Source organism: Equus quagga, unplaced genomic scaffold (genome assembly GCF_021613505.1).
Source record: "Equus quagga isolate Etosha38 unplaced genomic scaffold, UCLA_HA_Equagga_1.0 HiC_scaffold_2438_RagTag, whole genome shotgun sequence".
Lineage (NCBI taxonomy): Eukaryota > Metazoa > Chordata > Mammalia > Perissodactyla > Equidae > Equus > Equus quagga.
The window spans coordinates 6,322-30,456 of record NW_025793275.1 but is presented as its reverse complement, the minus strand read 5'-3'; the positions used below and the strand labels follow the sequence as shown (position 1 = coordinate 30,456).

The 24,135-nt window shown below is 42.4% G+C and overlaps 1 long non-coding RNA gene across 1 annotated transcript; it reads right to left on the bottom strand.

Moving 5' to 3' along the window:
- Positions 1-1,304: 1,304 nt before the first annotated feature.
- Positions 1,305-23,492, bottom strand: LOC124232105 (uncharacterized). Its single transcript, XR_006886770.1, has 4 exons — positions 23,315-23,492; positions 21,334-21,529; positions 19,799-20,027; positions 1,305-1,475 (listed from the first exon to the last, which is right to left on the bottom strand). It is a non-coding gene; the product is annotated as an uncharacterized LOC124232105 (long non-coding RNA).
- Positions 23,493-24,135: the final 643 nt, after the last annotated feature.

Below are 24,135 nucleotides of genomic sequence, written 5' to 3'. Positions count from 1 at the left end.
CAATATGGAGGCATCCTGCTGCACAGGGTGAATTGCTACCCTGATTTCCAACTGGAGATGGCTCATGCCAATAGAGACAGAATCATAAAAAGGTTACCTAGTTCAGATTTCAGCAATAGTAAAAACCTACCATAAGAGAGAGAGAAAAGAATCTGGATATTTTACCACTATTGAAGCTACTTTGAAAAGCAACATGCAAAGTTGAAATGGATGCAGTCACAACAGAGAGTTCAAGAAGTGTTAAAAACAGGAGCAGGAACGCTGCTGAATTCACCTCAAGCCTCCAAAGGATGAATAAAGAAACAGAGATCCTTCTTTTAAAAGACCAAGCTAAGCTTCATAGACATTAAAAAGCAGGCTTCCTAGAGTGATTTCCGAGTCAACAGCCCAAGACTTTTTGTTGCATTCAGCCCCACTCAGCCAAGATCTCAATGTAAACAATTCTGAAAATTTTAAAGAAATCAACAGCTATTTTATACCGATTCCATCTACCACTGTTACTGGGCAAGAAGCACCAAAAGAATTCCTGATGAATCCTCTGCGTTCAGACATACTTCTCCCTATCCCCATAATGTAGCAACAACTCACATCTGTGCGTGGTAGTCAGGGTCAACTTGCCCCACTACTGTATAAACTCCTTTCTTTGTCTGCTGATCCACTGCCACGAGGAGATATATGGACAATAGCATGTTCATGTGAATGCGTGGATATGCATCCGGTTCGTTATTGTAAGCTAGTTAACATGTGGGTATATTTGCGAGTGTAAGTGCATGTGAATGTATTTTCTTTTATCAATGTTTGAGCTTTATGGTGGATGTAAGCATGTTTGTGTGCAAGTATCTATGTGAGCACGTTCCTGATTATGAAAATGTCAACATTATATTAGTTTCAATGTATGAATGGATAAAGAAAATGTGGTATATATACACAGTGGATTATTATCCAGCCATAAAAAAGGAGGAAACTCTGCCACTTGCAACAACATGGATGGACCTTGCCAGCATTATGCTATGTGAAATAAGTCAGACAGAGAAAGACAAACACTGTATGATCTCATTTACATGTGGAATCTAAACAAACAAACAAACAAAACCCTGAACTCATACATATGAAGAACAGATTGGCGGTTGCCGGGCGGGGGGTGGGGAGGAGTGGTGGGGCGGAGGGGTAGGGCGGTGAAATGGGTGAAGGGGGTCAAAAGGCACAAACTTCCAGTTATAAAATAAATAAGTCCTGGGGATGGAATGTACAGCACGGCGACCGCAGTTATTAATACTGTGTTGCATATGTGAAAGTTGCTAAGACAAACATTTTCTTAGGTCTGCTCTCAATAAGACCTTGTAAAAGGCTTTTCCTTACCTTCCGGGTAAGCTGCCTGAAAGGCCCAGATTCTTCGTCTTATCAGCATAATTTCCTGTGCTTCATGTTGATTTATCATGTCTTTCATTATGTAAGAGAACTGAGTCTTCTCACTTCTAAAAGAGATAAGGTTGTTTTCAACCATGTTACCTCTAACATTTACTTTTGAAATCTTTTATTGTCACTCTGGTTAAATGGGTAGCCAAACAGTTTCTTAGTGACCCATAATCCTATTAAGCCAAGCGTTCAAACCTACTGACATTTTTAACAACTCCTGGTATTTTGCCTTCCCCAAATCAAACCCTTAATGAAATCTTCTTGATCTCAAAGTGACTTTGGGATTTCCCAGAGGGCTCCTGGAAAATCACAAAGAGTTTACTCTTTCCCCCTGTAAAGTGAGAGATGTTAAAAATAATTAGGTTTGTCTGATAGGTTGAGTTGCATGGGAAGCATTGTCAGAGAAGAAGAAATGCTTAACCTTCTCTAGTTTACATTTGTATGGGTAAAATATTATTAAAATAAATATTTTAGAAATTGTATTAAGTTCCTACAAATGTCAATGCCCTTGCTGTCCATGATATATCCTGGTGCTGCTTTGCCTGATATTAGACACCATCAGCATGATGTCATCGGTCATAATTCGAGTTATTATTTTAAAATGTTGTATGCCACAGAAACATCCAAATGTCCTTGTCAATTGCATTATTTTTATAAGGAACTTTCATCACATCTTTTACCATGGCTGTTCTAAGTCTTTTGTCATCCATAGATGGTTGTTTTACTTTGATCTTCCCTGAAAACTCTTGCAGTCAGCTACAGGCCAGAGTACTTGTCTTCCACAAAATGGGACTGTCTTGAAGTCCCATAGAAAGGACCGTACCAGGTACTCTGGGCACAGAACCCCTAATGGCATTTGCTGAAATAACTTTGAGACCATACCGCTGGACTGAGTCCGGATTTCCAGAACTCTATTGGAGAAGCCAATGTGTTCATGAGATGGCTAACCCAACGTCAAACAGAACAAGAACTACACAGGGCTGCGTGAACTGATTAACGAGGATTATGTCTTTTGTTCGGACTGCTGCTTATGTTTTAAGGTTCTATTTTCTGGATATGAAGAACCTCTTTCTCTTCTAACTTCTGCTACCTGAAATTCATAACAGTTTAGTAGATTATACTTTTGTAAACAGAAATGAAATATTGATCTTTTTGCCCCTGCCTGATCACTCCAGAACTTGAATATTCCTATTAAATATTCTTATTTTCATGGGAATATAACTAAGTACATAGGTCCAATAAGAATCTGTCCTCTTTGTAACAGAACATATTTTTAAATATTGATTAGATAACCAAAGCTTTGATTGGAATATCATATTTGAGAATGATGCATATAATCAGATATGACCAGACGGTTTTAAGGGACACTTTATGAAGCCAAGGCTTACAAAGTTCTCTTGGAGAAACGGGCCTGGTACCTGGCTTACAGGTTTGTCCGCCTTACAGGTGAGTAGGAGAGGTCACCTGCTGGCAAACCTAGGAAACAGGATATTTTGGGGACTTCAAGAAGAGAGTAATTCACCCAAGTCTACAGGTATTGCAGGTAAATTCTGGTGGTGAGTTCTTGGCTTGGCTTCCCAGAACTGAGAGGTTTTTAAAAGTCCAATCTGAGATTCCTTATGGAAAGTGCCAGCAAAGCCAACTACAAAAAGGCCTATGTGGTCAATTACCATTCTTGCTGCCCTTATGGAAATAATCAGACCAAATCTAAGGAGACCAAACATTTCATAAACAAGAATCCTCTTTGATTATCTTTGATCAAAAAGGAGGTGACTACTGAGAGAAATTCTATATTTAAATAGAAAATACACCCTTGTGAGGTATCAGATCCTTGTCCTGTTTATTGTCTTTGAGCTGTTTTGCACTTCTCTGTAAACTACATGTTTTGTTACCTACCCATAATTGGACTAGATCCTGCTATCTCACATATTTCATCAGTCCTTACCAAATTCTCAGTTCTTCCAATTTCCTTCAACATCTGGCTGTGACTCCTCAAACTTATGTTTCCAATTTTTCTCCAACCCTTCTGACTTGACGTCACTGAGAACTCAAAGCTGACTGCCCAGATCCTTACTGCAACCCTAGGTTGTCTTGTAACTGGCTTTCCTCGTAGGATCTAAAGAAGCCCTGTGAGCCGAGGCTAGACAACATGATGTAAACTTCACAGGTCCCATCACTTCGGCAGAGCATGCATGGACAACCTTCGTCCCTGGAACTGCTGCTGTACGGGCCACTCAGGAAATTCACCAAACTCCCACATCTTCCATGCTCTACTCCAGGAAATAATCACGATTCTGGATGACCTTACCAAAACCTTTCTGATGTCTACACCACCACCAAAAACATCCACTGCAAACTAGGAAATCCATCAGATCGTCACTGCCATCTTTACTCCGCCATCTCAACACGCTTCAAGCGCAACATCTCGAAATTTTCTCAACTGGCTGTCCTTCTGGACTCAGAAACTCGGTTTAAATAGTCCACTCCAAACATCAATCTTTCCTATTCTTTTCATAGAAATCCCCCTCATTAAATGCCTGATTGCCCATACCATCTAGCAAATATCCTCTACTACTAAGTCTCAACAGATGGTTTAGCTGGTCCTTAATGAACAAGAGGTGACTGAATAAGAAATAGACTTATACTGTTCAGAGGAAAGAAGAATGTCTCTTCTTTCCTTGAACAAGAGGGGGGACTGACAAGAACTCTCCCTGACCAAACTTTAGGCTGTTCTGAGCCCTCTTCTTGACTGGGCCTCAAGCTTGACCCTGTCTTCCGCCTGTCAGGCCCAGTTTTAGCAAAACTCCTTCTAAGCCAGTTTAGCAAGAGTCCCCTCAGCCTTCACATCTAACCAAGATTTTCATCCTTCCCTTTGATATCTAATCAAGTTCCACCCCCCCCCCCCTTCCCAGCCTCCTTTGATACCTGTGTTAGTCAGGGTTCTCCAGAGAAAAAGAACGAATAAGACATCTATAGATCTATAGATATCTTATTTATCAATCTCTATAGATCGATATCTATATCTATCTATATTATAGATATCTATATTAATCTATATAATATATCTAGATGTAGATATATAGATAACTCTATGTAAGATATCTAGATATCTATAATTACATGTATATGTCTTTATATATCTATCATATTGGTTCTGTTTCTCTGTTAGATATAGATATGAGGAGTTTTCGTATAGCAAGTGGCTCATGCAATTATGGAGGCCGGGAAGTCCCATGATCTGCTGTCTGCACGCTGGAGAACCAGGAAAGCCAGTGGTAGAATCCAGTATGAGTCTGAATACTTGAGAACAAGGGGAGTAAGTCCTAGTTTGAGTCCAAAAGCCCAAGAATCAGGCGGCCGATGGAGTAAGTCTCAGTCCAAGTCCAAAGGCCTAAGAACTAGAAGTACCGACGTCTAAGAGCAGGAGAAGATGGATGTCCCAGCTCATTGCAAAGAGCAAATTCGTCCTGCGTTTGCCTTTTTGTTCTATTCAGGCCCTCAGTGGGTTGGATGATGCCCACTTGCATTGGTGAGGGCAATTTTCTTTCCTCAATCTACCAGTTCAATTGCTCATCTCTTCTGGAATCACCTTCACAGACACATCAAGAAATGTTTTACTAGCTATCTGGGCATCCCTTAGTCCAATCAAGTTGACACATAAAATTAACCAACGTAATACCTAACCAAGTTCCTCTTAGTAATTTTCCCTTCACTCACTCCCTCACCCTCCCTGTTGGCCATGAATGCTCACCTGTCTCTGTTGTATTTGGAGTTGAGTTTATTTTCTTTCCCCTATCACAACAGTCTCTCCCCTATTGCAACAGCCTTGAATAAAGCTTTCTTGGCCTATTAAACTCCACACCGTGCAACTTTTTTATTGACATGGGTGTTAGCACATTCATGTGAGCGAGAGAATGTATCAGGTTTCTTGCTGTGAGCTAGTTAGTGTGTGCACATATTAATGTGAGATAATGTGAGCAGGGCACTTTAAGTGCTTGAGTGTATTTTCTTCCATGAATGAATGTTTGCCTTTATGGTGGCTGTGAGCATGTTTGTGTACAAGCGTCTATGATGTGAGCATGTTCCTGATTTTAAGAATGTGCATGTGTAAGTGGAAGTGTGAGTGAGATCATCTGGAAGCATCTGAGTGTATATATTTGAGTCCCTGTGTGAGTGAACATGTGAGTATGGTCATGAGACTGAGTGAATATTTTAGTACGTGTAGGTGACCCAGTGCATGGGTGAACATACGTGTGTTTTTGAATGTGAGTGAATTCATGGGCATATTTGATTGTGTTAAGGGACTGAGTGAATGTGCAAGGATGTGAATGTCTGTGAGCATATCTCTGTGTGACACTGCATGTGTGAGCATGTTGGTGGGTGAGCGTGTTTCCTGAGGTGTAAATTTGTGGACTCTGAATATTTAAGTGTGTTCTGTATGAATAAATCTGTAAGCATGTGAATGCATGTTAGCATATCTGTGAGCAGTGAGGGGGTAAATGTGCTTTTTGGGTGATCTTGTTTATGTGTGAATATATTTGAATAAGGTAATTTGTGTGCATGTGTGTGGGAATGAATGTAATGGTTTTCAAGTAAATGAATGAAATTGTGTGCTTCTCGGTGTGAGCATGTTTGGGTACAGTTTCCCACATATGCATGTTACTGTTTGTGACAGTGACATTTTACGTGGGTAAGTGAATGTGCGAGTGTGCATATATCAATAAAATGAGTGAAATGAGTGTTTGGAGTGTGAGTGAATTTATAAACACATTTGTGTATTTAAGTGAATGTGTGATTATGATGACCTGAGCGAGGTAGGGGCTATGTTGTGTGAATTGTGAGCCATCAAGGGCGAATGTACGTCAGTATGTGTATATGTGTGAGTAAATCTGTCAGTGGCTGTGTCTGGGTGAGTGATTTGTAAGCATGTTAATGTGAGTGAGGGAATGAGCATGTGCATATGTGTGAATTTGCCCATTTGTGAGAGTAAATATATGAACTTGTACATTGGCGAGTATGTTAGGATTTCAATATTAGAGAATTGCTACAGATGTCTGTGTGTCCAAGTGTATCCTTGAATTTGTGGCCATGTGCCCAGGTGTTAGCATGTTTGTGTGAGTGAGTGAATGTTTATCAGGTTCGTTGCCAGGAGCTAGTTAACAGGTGAGCATATCTGTGTGAGTGAAACATGAGCATGTACATGCAAGGACACATGAGTGTATTTTCTTTTGTGAGTAAACGTTTGGCATCTGAGGTGGATGTGAGCATGTCTGTGTGCATACGGCCATGTGAGCATCTTCTGGCTTTTGATTATGTGAATGACACGTGTGGTGAAGGTGTGAGTGGGAGCCTTTGAGCATCTATATTGGTACCCCAGTGTGAGAGAATTCGTGGGCATGGTTGTGACTTGGATGGAGTGAATGTTTGAGCATGTTTGTGTGAAGGACTGAATGCGTCAGTGTGTGCATGTGAAGGCATATGTGTTTTTGAATGTGAATGAATTTTTGAGCTTGAGTGTGTGAATATTTGAGCGTGTTCTGTGAGTGAGGGAATGCGTGAGTGTCAGCATGTCTGAGTGCCACAGTGTATGTGTAGGACTGTTCACGGACAAGACTGATTTCTCAGGTGTAAATTTGCATGCTTAAAGTGAACATTTATGGGCACTCACCTGTAGACATGAATCTATAAGCATGTGAATGCATGTTACCATATATCTGAGTAGCCAGTAAGTTTGTTTTCCAAGTGATCTTGTTAATGTGTGAATATATTTGAATAAAGTAATTTTGTGAGCATGTGTGTGAGGGAATGTAAGTGTCGTTATGTAATGTAATTGAGTGAATTTGTGAGCTTCTTGGTGACTGTGACCATATTTGTGTACAAGTGAATATAGGAATAAGTTACTGTTTGGGACAATGATAATTTGCATGGGTAAGTGAATGTGTGTGAATAACTGCTATGCATGTATCTGAAGTGGGCGTTAACTTATCACCTTCATGTGTGTGAATGAATATGTAATTAAGCTCATGAGAGTGAGTGAGGTGCAAAAAATTTTTCATTCGTGACCGTTTGACCATTTGGCTGGGAATGGATGTTAGCACGTGTATGCATGTGGGTAAATTTGTCAGTATATGCATTTGCATAGTGAATTGTCAGCGAGTTAATGTGAGTGAGTGAAAGTGTAAGCGTGTGCATATATATGAGCATTTATGTTCTTTAGAGTGAATATGTGAACCTGTACGTGTGTGAGTATGCTGACATAAATGTCTGTGTGTTCAAGTGTATGTTTCAATTTGTGACCTTGTACATGGAGTTTAGCACGTTTGTGTGCATTAATGAATGGGCATCAGTTTATCACCGCTACTTAGTTAATGGGTTGAGTGCATTTCTGTGCGAGAAAAATGAACATGAGTGTGAGTACACATGAGGGTATTTTCTTCTGTGAGTAAAAATTTGAGCTTCATGGTAGATGTGAGCATGTTCTTGTGCGAGCATCCACATGAACATGTTCCTGATTTTCACAATGTTACTGTGCATGTGTAAGTGAATGCGTCAGTGGGAGCATTTGAGTATATATATTTGAGTCCTTGTGTGAATGAATTTGTGGGCATGATCATGTGATTGAGTGAATGGTCAGCATTTAAAATATTTCAGTAAATATTTTCGTTTGTGTAAAAGAGTGAATGGTCAGTGTGAGCGTTTGAATGTGTACGTGTCTATGAATATGTCTATGAAGCGATTTTGTGGGCATATTTCAATGCATAAATGCGTAAACCTAGTTGTTTGAGTGAGTGAATGTGTAAGTTTGTGTATATACGTATGTGTCTGGGCAAGTGTATGTGTGAACCAGCTCGTGGTGTTTCACTGTGAGCAAAATTTTGTGTTTAAGTGAATATTTCTGTGTGCTCGTTGTATGTATGGATGTGAGCATGTGTAGACAGGTGACCATGTTTGTGTGTCATGAGTGTGTAAGGGGTTTCTTTCATTATCTTGTTTATGGGTAAGTATATTTGAGTAAGGTAATGTATGAGTATGTGTGCAAGGGAATGTAAGTGTTTTATGTGGTGTGGAAATTTGTGAGCTAGTTGGGGGCTATAAGCAAGTTTGTGTGCAAGTGAAGCTGTAAGTGTGTTTCTGTTGGAGACAATAATAATTTGCATTTGTAAGTGAATGTGTGATTGTGGGCCTAGAGACCTAATATGCGTAGTATATGGATGAATTTTTCATCATATTTGTGTGGGTGAATGTGTGATAATACTCCTGTGAGTCACTGAATTGCGGGCCTGTTTGTGTGAGAGAATGTGTGTATGTGAGTGTGTATGTATGTGAGTATGTCTACAGGTGTAATTTGTCGATATATTTATAGGAGTGACTAAATTATAGTCATGTTAATGTAGGTCGGTCAGTGTGTGACCCTGGGCATATATGTGAGCCTAGACATTTTTGAAGGTGAATATGTGAACTTGTACATGCATTAGAGTGTGCTAGGGGTAGAATACTTGAGTGGTGAAGTAAATGTTTGAGTTCATGTGTATGCATTAACTTGTGAGCATACGCATGGATGATGGCATGTTCATGTGAGCACATGAATGTGTATTATAGTCACTTTGTGAGCGTATTAATGTTTGTGCATACCGTGTGGGTGAAATGTGAGCCTGTGACTGAATGCATGTGAATTTATTTATGTACTAATGAATGTTTGAACTTTGCGGTGAGCATAAGCATTTTAGTGTGCAAGGGTATATGTGAGCGTGTTCCCAACTGTGAGCATGTTAATGCATGTGCAAAGAGATTGGGTAAATGGGAGTATTAGAGTGTACATATCTGTGTGCCCCTGTGAGAGAATCTGTAATCATGGTCATGTGATTGAGTGAATGTGTCAATTTATTTTTGTGAAGCAGTGTTTATACGAGCATCTCTGAGTGTGCATGTCAGTGAAATTATGAGCATGACATACAAGGCTGAATATGACAGTGGATGGCGGTTCATCTCCCCTAGAACCCACAAGCAGCAGGGGTGATAGAATGCAAACATGAAATATTAAAGCAGCAGATTAAATTTCTAACAGGTAAAACCACCTTGGCTGAGTGGACTAAACTACTGTCCCAGGCATTAATACATTTGAAGCATCAACCAATAGGGCGATTGCCCATTATGCCAGACTAGGGACCCTTACCCCAACACGCCCAATACCATAAAGGTATGGAAGTCACAGGAGACAGCCATTGCTCCAACTCTCACTGTGATTCAAAACCCCATCACACCTGGGGAAGGCATCATCTACTGGAATTTGTAATGGGATGTCCCACCAGGAGGGGTGAGTTACTTAGCACCACTGGGTAAGGGGGAACTACTCAGTCTCCACCGGGAGCCCACTGTCCTGCTGTAAGCTGCACCTATGGAAACACACTATACCTGGAATGGAACATGCACTATTGAAAGAGGGGAAAAAGTGGGAGTCCTAGTCTGGCATATCCCACCCCTAGTCCATCTTCTCATACCTGACAGTGCTGCCTCCCCTGGCTAATGTGCATGGTATGCACAACCAGGTCAAGTTCCTAATGCTGCAGCCCCATTAACATCTAAGGATCAGGCCACAAGTGTAATTCTTATGGAACAAGAAGACCTTCCCATACAAGTTCCTCCTGAATAGCTGTCTTTTCAAACTTGGATTTCTTCTCCTCCAGTGTCCAGTCACAGGATGTGTCCGATGGAAATACCTTTCTACAGTGGGCCCACTCACGTGCCTGGCAAAGGAATCAATCCAACAGTTGGGTATGGGGACAGCTGTCCCTCTAGCTCATGAGGACAGTCTTAGACATTATTACTGTGCCATTATCCAAACAGAATATTATTTGTTCATTCCTGATGACTCTGTCAATGTATCATCTTTACTAAATCACATGAGGACACAAGTCAATGCCTTGAGTGATCTTACCCCCAGCCTACGGGACTTAATAAGTGGTTCGCATCATGGGGCTCTTGGTGGGAAAAACCATTACTTATGGAGAACCATTATCTTAATCTGTCTTTTCTCTTGCCTATGCTTCTATTACAGCTCTGGCATCTGCCTTCAATGCAGCCTGATCGCCATCTTCATGCCAATAAATCCCCTTGCTAACCGCTCAGGGAACACTGCAGAAGAGAGGGGCGAATAAGATTGTAAGAGCTAGTCATGGAGGACGGAATACAGGAGGAAGTCATCGAGAGGATGTGACTGCTGGTTGACGCCTGCGCTGGACCCAGGCAATTGGAGCCTCCTTCCCCCGCGTGCCCTGTCCTTGGAATGGACCTTCTGCTCACCATTGTCACACTAGGAGCCGTTGCAAGGATGCAGTCCTGAGAAATGAATGTGTTGCTGAGACCATCGGGACTGGATACATGACTGAACCTCATTAAGACCTCTATATAAACTGTTAAGATTCTAGTGGGCAGGAGTGGAGTTCTACTCGTCTTGTGGCTGCCCAAGACAAGCCTTGTATGTACGTTCCCCTGCTTATTAAAATTGCTACCTACCTATCTGGAGTGGCCTGCCTTTTTCTTTGGGCCCTCCTTGCCCTTGGTGTACGGGGGCCAGTTTCAAGCTTCACCCAGGGAACTTCTCAGATTGTGAACCAACAGTCTGAGTGTGTATAGGTGTGTGAGTAAAATTTTTATCATGTTTCTGTGAGCCAATGAGTGAGCTTTTTATGTGAGTGAGTGAAAGTTTCAGCATGTGTATGTATGTGAGCATAAATGTGACAGTGTATGTGTGAGCCTGTTCATAGTTCAAAGTGTTCCATTGTGTGTAAATTTGTGTTTCAGTGAATATTTGTGTGCTCATTGTATGATGAATTTTTGAGCAAGAACACATATGTTAGTATGTTTGTATATAGTGAGTACATAAGTGTTTTCTGGTGTTATCTTAACATATGACCGTATTTGTGTAAAGGCATGTATGAGTATATGGGTGTCAGTGAATGTAAGTGTATTTATGTGTTTGAGTGAATTTGTGTGCTTCCTGGTGAGTGTGACTATGTTCGTGTGCAAGTGAATACATGAGCACACTCCTCTTTATGTCGGTGATAATTTGCATGTTTAAGTGAATGTGTGATTGTGCATATATAAGTCACGATTGTGTTTAGTGTGTGAGTGAATTCTTGCTCGTGTATGTTTCTGAGTGAATGTGTGAGAATGATCATGTGAATGAGTGAGCTATGAGTATGTTTGTGTGAGTGAGTGCATATATGTGAGCAGGAATATTTGACAGAATAAATAAATGAAACTGAACACATGAGAATAGGTTAGTGTAATGATATTTGAGTGTTGAAGTGTGTGTTTGTATGTATTAAAGTGTATGCCTGAACGTCCGGTCACACGAATGGATGTTAGCACGTTTATGTGTTTGAGTGAATATGTATCAGGTTCATTACTGTAAACTCATTAATGTGTGAGTATACTTGCATGAGTGAAATGTGAGCATCTGAATGTAAGTTCATGTGAGTGTATTTTCTTCTGTGAGTGAATGTTTGTACTTTGTGGTGGATGTGATCATGTTTGTGTGTGATTACGTGAGCATGATCCTGAATATGTGAGTGTTAATATGTACGTGCAAGTGAATGTTTGACTGGGAGCCTGTGAGCTTATACATTTATGTGCCTGTGTGACTGAATTTGTGGGTATGCTCATGTGACTGAGGGAATGCATGTTTGAGCATGGCTCTATGGAGTGAATTTATTAAAGTGTGTGTGAGGGTGTATCTGGTACGTCTATGTATCGGAGTACATTTGTGAGCATGATCATGTGAGTGAGTGAACGTGTGAGCAAGCGAGTGTGAATATATACGAGTGTGTCTATATGTATGAGTAATTTGTATGTGAGTGAGTAAATTTTAAACATGTTACCATGAGTGGGAGAATATGTGAGCATGTGCATATATGTGAGCGTGTACATTTGTGAGAGTGAATTTGTGAACTTTGGAATGTCTTAGAGTCTATTATGTAACAATATTTGAATGTTGAAGTACATGTTTAGGTGTGTTCAAGTATATGGAATTTGTGAGCATGTGCATAAGCATTAGCAAGTTTGCGTTGGTAAGTGAAAAACTATCATATTTGTTTTTGTGAGCTTGCTAATATGAGTGTATTCCATGTTAAATGTGAGTATATGCGTGAATCTTTGTGTGTGAGTGAATGAACTCATGATGAGTGTGAGCATGTTTGTGTGAGAGTGAATAGAAAAGTATATTTCCATTTGTGAGTGTGTCAATGTGCCTGTGTAAGTGAATGGGTGAGTGTGAGCACATAGTGTCTATGACTGTATTTCTGTACTCAGGACTTTGTGAGAATGCACACGTTGAGTTAGTGAATGTGTGAGCAAGTCCCTGTTTTTGAGTGTGCTAATGTGTGTAACTGAAGAAGTGTGTTCATGAGAGAAATATGAGTGTGTCCCATGTATGAAGGAACCTGTGAACACGTTCATGTGAATGAGTGGATATGTGTGCTGGTGATAGCATATGTGAGTGTGTGTCTAAATCTGTGCAAGAATTCAGCATGTTTGTGTTAGTGAATGTGTGAAAATCTACGCATATCAGCATAAATCTGTGTTTTAGTAAATTTGTGAGCACATTCATGGCTAACAGCAGGTATGCGTGTGTGAGTGAACACAAGGATATTTGTCTATGTATATATGGGAGTAGGACTGGACATGTGACTGATATAAATCATTATAGGTAAGTGTATCTATAAAGGTGTATTATTTTATAAACATGTTTGTGTGTGATTTAACATGCTAGCATGTGAGTGTGTGATCACATTAAGAGTAAGATGCCTATGTGTGTGATTGGATGTATGAGCATGTCCCTGTTTCTGACTGGGTTTTTATGCATGTGGGAGAGAAAGTGTGAGTGAGTGAATATGAGCATATATGAGTATGTCTTGTGTGTGAATGAATTTGTGGGTATGTTCATGTGAGTGTGTCTATGTGTGTTAGTAAATCTGTCAGCATGTTGTGAGTGAATGTGGGTTCATCTTTAAGCTTGTTAATATGTGAGTGTGTTTATGTGAATGAGTATGTGAGTGTTTGTAAGGATGAGCATGTTCATGTGCAAGTGAACATGTGAGCATGCTCTTTTTGTGATCATGTTATTTTGTGTAAGTTAAAGTGTGAGTATGTACATGTAAGTGTAAATGAGTCTGCTGTGGGAGTGATTTTGTGAGCATGTTCGTGTGAGTGAATAAATGTTATCATGCTCATGTGAGTGAGTGACTTCCGAGCATGTTTGTGGGAGTGAGAGAATGCATGAGACTGCACACGTGTATGTCAGTAGACTGCGTGAGTTAATTTGTCACTATGTTCTTTTGAGTGAGTGAATTGTGAGCATGTTATTGAAAGTGACTGTGTGAGTATGTGCGTGCATATCACCAATTTCTGTGTTTGAGTGAATTCACGTGTATTTGTGTGCTTGAGCATACATACATATGTGAGTCAACAATAGCCAGGTTTTACATCTTGTATATTGAAATACAAAATTTGCATATTTTGTATGTTGATATGCATCTGTGACTGGGTGTGTGAATATGTGCAAGTGATTATATGTGAGAGTGTCTATGTGTGTGAGTGAATTTTAAAGCATGTCTGTGTTTGTAAGTGACTATGTGAGTGTGAGTGAGCATAAATACAAGTATGTACATGCACATGAGTAAATGTATCAAAGTGTTTATACATGTGAGTAAATATTGAATAACTTTGTGTTTATGAGCATATTTGGGCAATCGAGTGAATGTGTGAGCACTTCATGTGTGTAATCAACTTGATTTAGGTTATTTGAGTGAGTGAATGAGTGAGTGTGTGTGTGTATAAGCATATCCACCAGTGTGAGTAAACCTCTGAGCATGACCAGGTCACTGAATAAATCTGTGTGTGCATGTATGCAAGCACGTACAAGTGTGAGACTGATGTGTGTACCTGTTCATGGGCACGTGTGCAGGTTTGAGTATATCTGTTTAAGTAAATGTTTACACCTGTTCAAGTGTATGAGTAAATTTGTGAATGTGTACATGGATGTTAGCATGTTCATATGTGTGAGTTAATGTGCAAGCACTATTGCTTGCGTGAGGTTGTTAATGCGTGAGTAAATTAGTGTAAGTGAACATGTGAGCATGTACTTATGAGCATACGTGTGCTTCTCTGTGTGTCTGAACGAGTGAGCTTCATGATGAGTGTGAAAATGTTTATTTTCAAGTGAATGTGTGAGCATGTGTTTGGAAGTGTGTTCATTTGCGAGTGAACGTGTAAGCATGTCCCCAATGGTGTTTATGTGTTTGTTTAGGTGCACATGTGAGGGAATGTGCATGTACATGTGACATACAGGAATGTGTCTGGTGCATTGAGTGATATTGTAAACATGTTAATGTGAGTGAGTGAATGTGTGAGCCAGTTTGTGTGAGGGAATAAATGTGTGAACACATCATTGTATGTGAGTGTCACTGAGTGTACCTGTGTGTAAGTATGTTCATGTCCGTGAGTGAATATATGAGCATTACTTTGTTTGTAAGAGTGTTAATGTGTGAGTATATTTGACTAAATGAGTGAATTTGTGTGCAAGTGAACATGTGAGTGTGTAAGATGTGAGGACAATCCTTTCTGTGAATGAATGTGTGTGAGTGAATGTTCATATGTGGGGATTGGTTCTCTGGTGAGTTAATGTGGGAGTATATTTACGGATGTGAGTAAGACTGGACAAGTGATCGAGTTTGTATATGTGAGTGTGTTGAGCACCAGCATGTGAGTGTATGTCAGTACATGTGAGTGTGTCTATGTGTGTGAGTAAATCTGTGTGATGCTAAGAGTGAATAAATGTACAAATGTGCTTATTTGAGAGTGTGAATATGTGGGTGAATGTGTGAAAGATTGAGTGTGTTTGTGTGTGAGTAAATGTGTAAAGACTCATTTATGACTGAATGAGTGATTGTGTGTGAGTAGCATGCTAATGTGAGAGTATATTTGTGTCTGAGTATTTTCCTGTTTCTTAATGGGTTAATGTGTCTACAAAAGTGAAAATGTGAGTGTGCGCAATGTGAGTAAGCAAATACAAGTGTGTTATTGTGTAAGTGAATTTGTGAGCAAGCTCATGTGATTGGGCACGTGTGTGAGCATGTGGGTTTGTGAGTGTTAATGAGTGTGTTGCATGTGAATAAAATGGAGCATGTTCATGAGCCAGTGAAAGTGAGAGCATGTGCATATATGTGAACCTGTGCTTGTCTGACTTCTGGAGGGTTTTAGTGTCTGAGCGAATAGTGAGCATGTCTGTATATATGTGAGCATGTTCATGGATGTGTGAGTGTGTGAAAACGATTTTATGTGATAGTGGCTATGTGTGTGAATAAATTTGTGAACATGCTTGAGTGTGTAAGTGTGAGAGCATATTAACATCAAGTAAGCTATTGTGTAAGTGAAGGTGTCAGTGAGTTGATGTATGTGACCTTGTGTATGTGATCATATTCACACATGCAAGGGAATTCATGAGCATTGTCATGTATGTGAGCATGTTATGTCTAGCATATTTGAATGTTTGAGTGAATATGTGAATGGGTGTTTGTAAGTGTATGTGAGGGTGTCTACAAGTGCTAGTAAATCTGTGAGTGAGCGTTGTGAGCATGTGCATGTGAGTGTGACTCTGGAAGCATGTTTGATTGTGTGACCTTGTTAACATGTGATTATATTTAAATGAGTGAATGTGTGAGTGCATATGAATTTATCTGAGCGTATCCATATGCATGGGCAAAGGTGTGAGCTTTGTGGTGAGTGTGAGCATGTCTTACGGTAAGTGAATATGTGAGTGTGCCCGTTTGTGAGCGTGTTGATGTGTGCCAGTGAGTGAATATGTGAGTGTTTTACAAGTGAGCCTACGTGAGATTGCATGCGTGAGTGAATCTGTGGGTGTCTTCAGTGTAGTGAGTGAATATGTGAGCAAATTTGTGTAAGTGAATGAATGTGCAAGCATATTTGTGTGATTATGTGAATATGTGTGCATGTGAGTGTCTATGTGTGAGTAAATTTGTGAGAATGCTCGTGCAAGTGAACATGTGTTTGTTAATGTGAGTCAGTTTGTGTGTGTGAATATGTGCATTTTGTGAGGGTGTTTGTGTGACTGAGTGAATTTGTGAGCATCTTTCTGTGTGTCAGCATATATGTGTGTTAACGACTAGTGAGTATTTTAATATATGAGGGCATGTTATCGTGCAAGTCCTACTGGAGATATGATTATGTGCAAATTATTTGAGGGTGCCTGTGTGTGTGAGTAAATTTGGAAGCATGTTTGTTCATGTGAGTGAAGGTGTGAGCATGTGAGTGTGTGACCATGTTAAAATTAAATGTGCTCCTATTGGCGAGTGAATGAGTGTGCTGCTGTATGTGAGAGAAAGCGTGGGTGACTGTGCACAGGAACATATTTGGCAATGAGTGATTGAGCACTGTCATTTATGTGAACAGGCAAGTTTGAGTATATGTGGCTCTGTGAATTTGTGAGCATGTGTGTGAGTAAATACGTGTGTCTAGGAGTATAAGATGTTGGCATGAGTCAGTGAATGTTTGAGCATCTCCTTGTGTGTGAATAAATATGCATGCCAATTCATATGAGAGTTCACCAATGTGAGTATATTTGTTTGATTAATGCTTGTGTGTTCATGTTTATGAGTGGATTCATGATCGTGTGCATGGATATTAGCATGTTTGTGTGTAGAGGTTAATATATAAGTAGGGTCATCTGTGTGAGCTTGTCAATGTGTGAGTATATTTGTGTGAGGAATATATGAAACTGAGCATGTAGTGTATGTGAGTGAACATGTGAGTGTGTTAATGTGTATAGCAAGTGAACATGTGAATGTGTACATGTGAGCATATACAAGAGTGTGTGAATGGATGAGTTTGTTTGCGTGTGATTGAATATATGACCATGTTCATGTGTGAGAGTAAATGTGAACATAATTGAGGGTGTGAAAGTGTGAGCATGTTTTGTGAGTCAGTGGGGGTGAGAGGGCATGTATGTGAACATGTCTGTGGCATTGGGGAATTGTGGCTAGCATGGTTTGTGGGGGCAAGTACTTGGAGGGTTCAGTTGCTAAGTAAAAAATCTGGATTTGGGGCCAAACCCACATATAAGAAATATTTTCCAGGGCCAGACAAGGGGAAGTCATCTGATTCCCGTACAGGGCCACCAGGCTCCCCCTGCTGACTTTGGTTCCTCTGAAGGTGACTTTGTGTGGCTTAGTGCAATTCCAGGTGGTGTTCATGGAAGCCTATGATGTTATCATCAAACAAGCTGGCATCCTCTCCACCTTGCATTCACCACCTGGGTCCACTAAACTGGTTATGGACTCAGCCCACTAGTGCCCACCAACTTGCATGAGATTAGCCTCCAGATATTGTTGTTGGATATCGATGGTTAGGGGAACCGGCTTATTGTGGTAAACGAGGTCTATAGGGGAGCTTTGCTGGGGAGAGGTATATGCTATGTGTACTAAAATCCAGTTGGTGGAAGTAAGCCCAGACTGTGGCTGAACTTGACGTCTCATGTATTTGTGTCACTAATGCAATATGCAGGTTTCGTTTGGTGGGCAACTGTATGCTCCTTCTTGTTCAGATTGCTGTGACTGTTGCCTGAGTTTCCCGCCAACTGGCAATAACAAATAGCTTTGGTGTGTTCCCATGGGCACAGGATAAGCTCAACAGGTGCTCTCGGCAGTTGGGAAAAAGCTGTTAATTTACTGATGCACCAAATTAGATCCTGAACAATGGAGCACTCACACACAGGATCCTCACAGGTGGGCCAAGTTCTTTCAAAAACAGACATCAATTGTATCGCACACTTGGCCCACTTCTGTCCCTGTTTACAACAACGCTGCTGTGTTTCAGAGGGGATGACCTGTTCCATTGCTTCCATTCTAGGGGAAATTTTACTTGGGCAGCCAACTGGACAGCTGTAATGGCCTCAGAAGTGGCCTCTTGGGAGGTGGTCCTGTGACTACACCAATAGATTTCCCCCCAGGTTAGCTTTGCTCCTGGGCTTCTCACAATTATTCTCCTGTAAGGTGTGGTGTGGATATTTTTAAAGGATCCCGCAGAGGAGTAACACTGGGTGGCAGTTGCCCTCCAGTTTCTCCCAAGTCCTTACTCATGCTGGTCTTGGTCGGCCCGGCACATTTGGTAATAGCTGTAAACAAGTAGCTGTCAATTTGGATGGAGAACCTCCCACGTAGAGAGGGGTTAGATTTCTCCATGGGATCAAAGAATTGCTTCACATAAGAATTTTCTTTGCTGCAACACCAAAAGCTACGATTATTTACTGTAGGCAGTCAGCTTGCAATTCTTGAAGAGCCTGCTCTCACTGAGTGTGATGTAAGTCTCGAGGTCGGCATTGTGAAGTTAGGTTAGGAAAGAAGTCCCCAGCTGGTTGCAGCCCCTGACATTTGAGGCATGCCTTGTCCCGGGTAATACTATGTTGTGTACATTCCCTCCCTTGTATATACTGACTAGCAGCAGCCAGGGAGGAAATCCATGGTAGTAAGGTGCCCTCGGCCACCTGCTTTGTGCAATTTTGTTCCTGCCTCAATAAATGGGGCTTATACTGGAGAGGGAGAAAAAGATCACTATAATGAATACGACAAGAGATCAATAGTTGTAAAGGCACACATTTTTGGCAGAGTTTACACACGTCATTATCCCAGGGATTAGTAAGAGCTATAATTTTACCTCTGTAATTCTACGGAGTTTCTTGGTATTAGCTCTGGATTACAGTGTTTCTAATCCAATTGCACCCATCACAAGCATCCTGGTTGTAATACTGGGGGCGTAGAATCTCTGGGCATTCCTTAAATGAGCTTCGATAGGTAGTGCCCATTGCTCTACTTGTTTGATGGCACCAGTTAGTAAGAGTGGGTCTCATCTGATTTGAAGTGAAAGCCCGTAGGGTTTAGAAGGCAGCTCGGAGCCACAAGCAGTATCTAAGAGACTGGCTTAGCCAGAATAGGTGCTGCCAGCAGCAGTAGGTAGAGACAGGAGAAGGAGAGCTAGCCTCAGTGTTGGTGTCTACGGTCATGGTCGTATGACTGAGCAACCTGAAGAGCCAACAGCCTGGTTCCTATTGTCCCCAGTCGGACCTATGTTGTGTGTCTCCCTGTGGTGCACATGTGGCATGTTGTTTCCACACAGACCTTATCAACAGCAGTGTGTAGATTACCAGGGCTAGGGTGAACCGCCAAGAGATATACAATCAACGCTGGCAAGAGGAAGAACTTCTCAGGTAAGGAAGGGGCACAGTAAAAGGGTAGGGCTTAATGTTGGAGGTCATCTGTGGACAGCAGTAGGGGACCTGATTTTGCCCTGGGTATTGCTCAAACGGTGTTACCTGGTCTGGGAGAGGTTTCATTCCACCCCCTGGGATCCACAGTGCCTGTGGTGGAGCAAAGGACATGGGCAGCAGACGAGGGCACCTTGCTCTCCAGAGACTGGGGGTGGCGGTTTGCTTGGCTTCTGCTGGATGATGAGTGAACACAGGCTGAAGATGGTTGAAGAGTCATTGGCCCAAGTCAGGTCCTCATGAGGATCAAGAAGAAAGTGGCTAAGCTCTGGGTTTTCTACGAGGGGAAAAGGAAAGGCGAAAGTACCAGATGAATGTTCCCTTTCTGTGGATGGCAATGCCAGGGCTCCCGTGTCTGGGAGAACTGGTAACTGGGTTGTGTCTGGTGTGAGGGGTGTGTACACCAGCAGAGACAGAAATGCCTCTGTTGGTGGTCTCATCATTTGTTGGGAATTTAAATATGGTGTAGGCATGCCACAGGGGCATGAATTTAATATAATCAGGACTAGGAGCAGTAGTTTTGACCACTTGAAGGACCATTGCCCTCCAAGTTCTCTCAATTGGCCTTGATTTAAAAGTCCAAGATGTCTTTCTATAACACCTGCTGCTGTAGGACAACAGGGTAGGTGAGAAACCCAAACAATGTTATCTTCTAATGCCCATTGCTGTGTTTGCTTTCCAGTGAAGTGGGACCTTGATCTGACTGCATAACTTGTGACAGTCCCAAAGGCTAAAAGCTGTTTTGGTAACCCCTCAATGAGCTAGCAGAGGTTGCTGCCTTGCATGGGTAAACCAATAGAAGGCCTGCACAGAAGGTCTGGGGATTTTGGCAAATTAACTTCAGTGGAAAAGTATGTGGCTATTTTCTCAGGGAGTTGTGACAATCCAGTAGGGCTGGGTTTAGCTCAATCCAGTGGATACCATTTCCATCTTAATAAAGAAGCCTTTGTGGCTGACCCAAATTTATGGGAAGGTTTGTCTATTACCCGGGGCATAACAGGAATCTCAGCGCGGAAGGTAACTGGCTCTGCCCCAGTAAAAGCTTCAGTTTCAATAAGGGCTCAGTACGCCTCCAGATGTTGCCTCTCTAGTGACAAATACCTTCGGGCGGAGTCTGGGAGTCACTTACACCAAAAGCCCATCAGCAAGGCATTTACCTGTCCATTTCTTCCAGAGGCTCCTGGAAGTGAATTTTAGGGTGGCCAAAACTTCTAACGGTAAGTCCTGCTCTCAAAGCACTGCTGGGAGAGCTGAAGTGAAAGCCTCCTTTAATTTATCTAGTGCCTGCTGTTGATCAGGTCCCCGCTGAAAAGTGGAAGACTTACGGGTGACTCAATAGATGGGGGCCAGCAAATGTCTGAGGTGAGGAATGTGTTGGCACCAGAATGCCATCAGTCCTACCAAATGTGAAGCCTCCTTGCCCAGTGTGGGCGATACGAGCACTAAGAACTTGTCTTTTACCAGATTGGTAAAAGTTCACCCTTCTCAGTTTCAAACGTGGTCCAGAAACTTAACAGACGAGGAGGGGCCTTATACCTTATGGGGGGCAACTGTCCACCCCTCTCAGGGTGGTGTTCACTCACAGTTGTGACGGCCTGGGAGACCGAGTCTTGGACAGGTCCAGTGAGGACGTTGTCATCGACACAAGCCACAGCCGAATTTCGGGGGGGCGGCGGAGAAGCCAGGGCAGGCATCTAGGTCCTGTCTGCAAGTCCCATGGGGAATCCCAGGGCTATTGATACACCCTATAGGCAGCTTGGGGAAGGCGTCCTGTTGATCCTGAAAGGTGAAGGCAAATTGTGGTTGATTCTCCTATGAAATTTTGAATGACTAGAACATGTTAGCCCAGCCTATGATGCTGAACTCTTTGCCAATGTCATTTTGAATGTCATTCATTAAGGTGACAATTTCTGGTAGAGGTTCTCTAACACAGGGAACAGCCTTGTACTCACTACAGTCTATTGATGGCCTCCACTCATTACTAGTGGCTTTAAGCACAGGCCATACTGGGGAAATGAAAGGTGGGAATCAGTATCCTTTCCTTAACCAAGGCAGCTATGACAAGCCATAATCCTTCAGCCTTCGCCTTAGCCAGTGGTGTGCCATGTAGACCTCTTGCACAGGTAGAGCCAGGTTCACCAGTTCCCACTTGGCCAGTGCCCACCAGTAGCATCAAAGCCTTTTTAGGCTTGTTTCAGGAGGTTACCTGCTGACTGAGGATGTCCATCCCAATAATGGGAAAAGAGACGGTCGCAGGAAGAACAACCAGGAGAGAAGCATCTTTTAGCACAACTGGGCCAATGTTAATAGTTAAGGAGATAACTACCCCTTTAATTAATCCTCCCAGGCCTGCCCTCTCCTGGGAGGAGTCCCTTTAAAGTAGGAGTGCTTCCCGGGATTAAAGATATTTGGGCACCTGTGTCCATCAGAGGCAGCCAGGCTTGTTAATATTTTGGAGCCCAAACTACAGTCAATGTGGTAAAGGGTGACTGTCTGCCAGAAGGGGCCTGCCTTGAGACCACTGGCTCCCAATGCGGGGGTGGGTCCTTGCCACAGGAAGAGATCAGGGACAGGCATGAAGGGCCCGGATTGTAATCTAACTCTAGTAACTATCATAATTGCTCCATGGATTTACCACATATTAACTATCTTGGGACTCCTCTTGTCCCTTAGGGTCCAATACAACCTCTCTTGTTCATCTCGGGGTTCACACTTAAGAGGGGGCCTGGCTGGAAGTGGTTTGTTTGGCCTAGGAAGGGGGCAGTCTCCCTGTTGACTGTAATTTCAATTTAGGCCAGGTAGAGTTTTGTTTGTAGAATTAACAGGCAGCACTTGACTCTGAGTTTGTCTTTCCTGAATTTCTGCTAAATCCAGGGCAGTAAAGTCTTCTCGAATTGTCTTAGCATTAACCATCACTGCCTGTAAGAGGACTTATACAGGAGCCTCTGTGAGAAACCACTGGCTGGACTTGGGACTCAATTCAGCCTCCTTGGACTTGCCCAGTCACCATGCTGCATGCCATCTATTGCCCCTTCCGACATCCTCTGCTGATGGAGGCTAACATTTTCCTTTGAGAGTTTGCCCAGGGTCACTATGAGGCCTAACGTAGGGTGGGCTGCATTCTAGGGAAGGAAAATCGACATCAAGAAGGTATGGATTTTTATTTCTTGGAATGCCACCCACCCTCTGCAGGCCTCATAGTGACCCTGAGCAAACAAAGAAAAACATTATATAATGGAGTCCAAAGCCTCCTCTGGGGTCATTCCCACCTTCTGCACCAATTGCGTGGGGATCTTTGAGTAGGGACACCATTTTTCCATGCCATGTGACGGCAGTCAATTGTTTAATTTCAGCCCATGCTACGTAGAGCTCACTTCTCACTGGATAAGTTCTATACAGGCAGACATTGCTGTTTTCGTTTGGTTCTTGGTCTAGATCCTCAAGGACAGACTGGGTATCAGGGTAAGCGAGAGAATGCATTTCCTCCTCCAACTGAGGATGACCTCAGCTCCTTGCCCCCCGCCTTTTTGTCTTTTCTGTCGTCATTATTTTGTGCATGGTTACCTGAAAACCAGAATGTAAAGGATCATCATCGTTATTGTAATGGTATTGTGCTGTCTTTTCTTCTAGAGGGCACCAGTCCTCTTCCCCAGAGTCCTCAAGTCCATCTCAACTTCCAGGGGAATTAAAGCTCCAAACTCCTCTCCAGGTGGTGATCAGGCAGAAAGCACCTGTGAGCAGAGCCCAGCATGCATCTCATGGTTTGGAGCACTCATGTGGCAGGACGACCGCCTCCTTTGGAGTCCTGAGAGGGGCAGGAATATAAACTTTCTTGCATTCAGTCCCTTGAAGTAATGCTTTAGCTGGCTCACCCCAGGGACTGGGGTTTCCATATGCTTTGGGGGGGGGGACTAGAATGATGCCACTGCAATAGCAGATCCAAATGAGACAGCAGCAGATGTGGGCTACCTGCTTAAATGGGTGTCTTAAGAGAACTATTTAGAGACATCGGCAACATGGCAGAGTGAGCTGCTCCCTTTATCTCTCCCCCTTCAAACTACAACCAAGTGGACATTCATTGATTAATGCAGGATATTCACAGAGCACAACGTCATGCCTGGTGACCCGCACAGCTGTACATCTGAAGGTAGAGCCACTACCCCCGGGGAGCTTGTGGAGATGCGTGAGCTCTCTCTTGCCCCCCGGGAGCCCTGTGTCTGTGTGCAACTGTTCTCCTGGCTGGAGTGAGATACTACCACTGTGGCTCTGAGGGTGGGAGCACACCTTGGCATGAGTACAGGAACAGATCATGGCAACTCTGAGCTCCCATGTGATTACTTTCCCATGTGGTGGGGGAGCCCAGCATGCTTCCGCAGTCCCAGGGA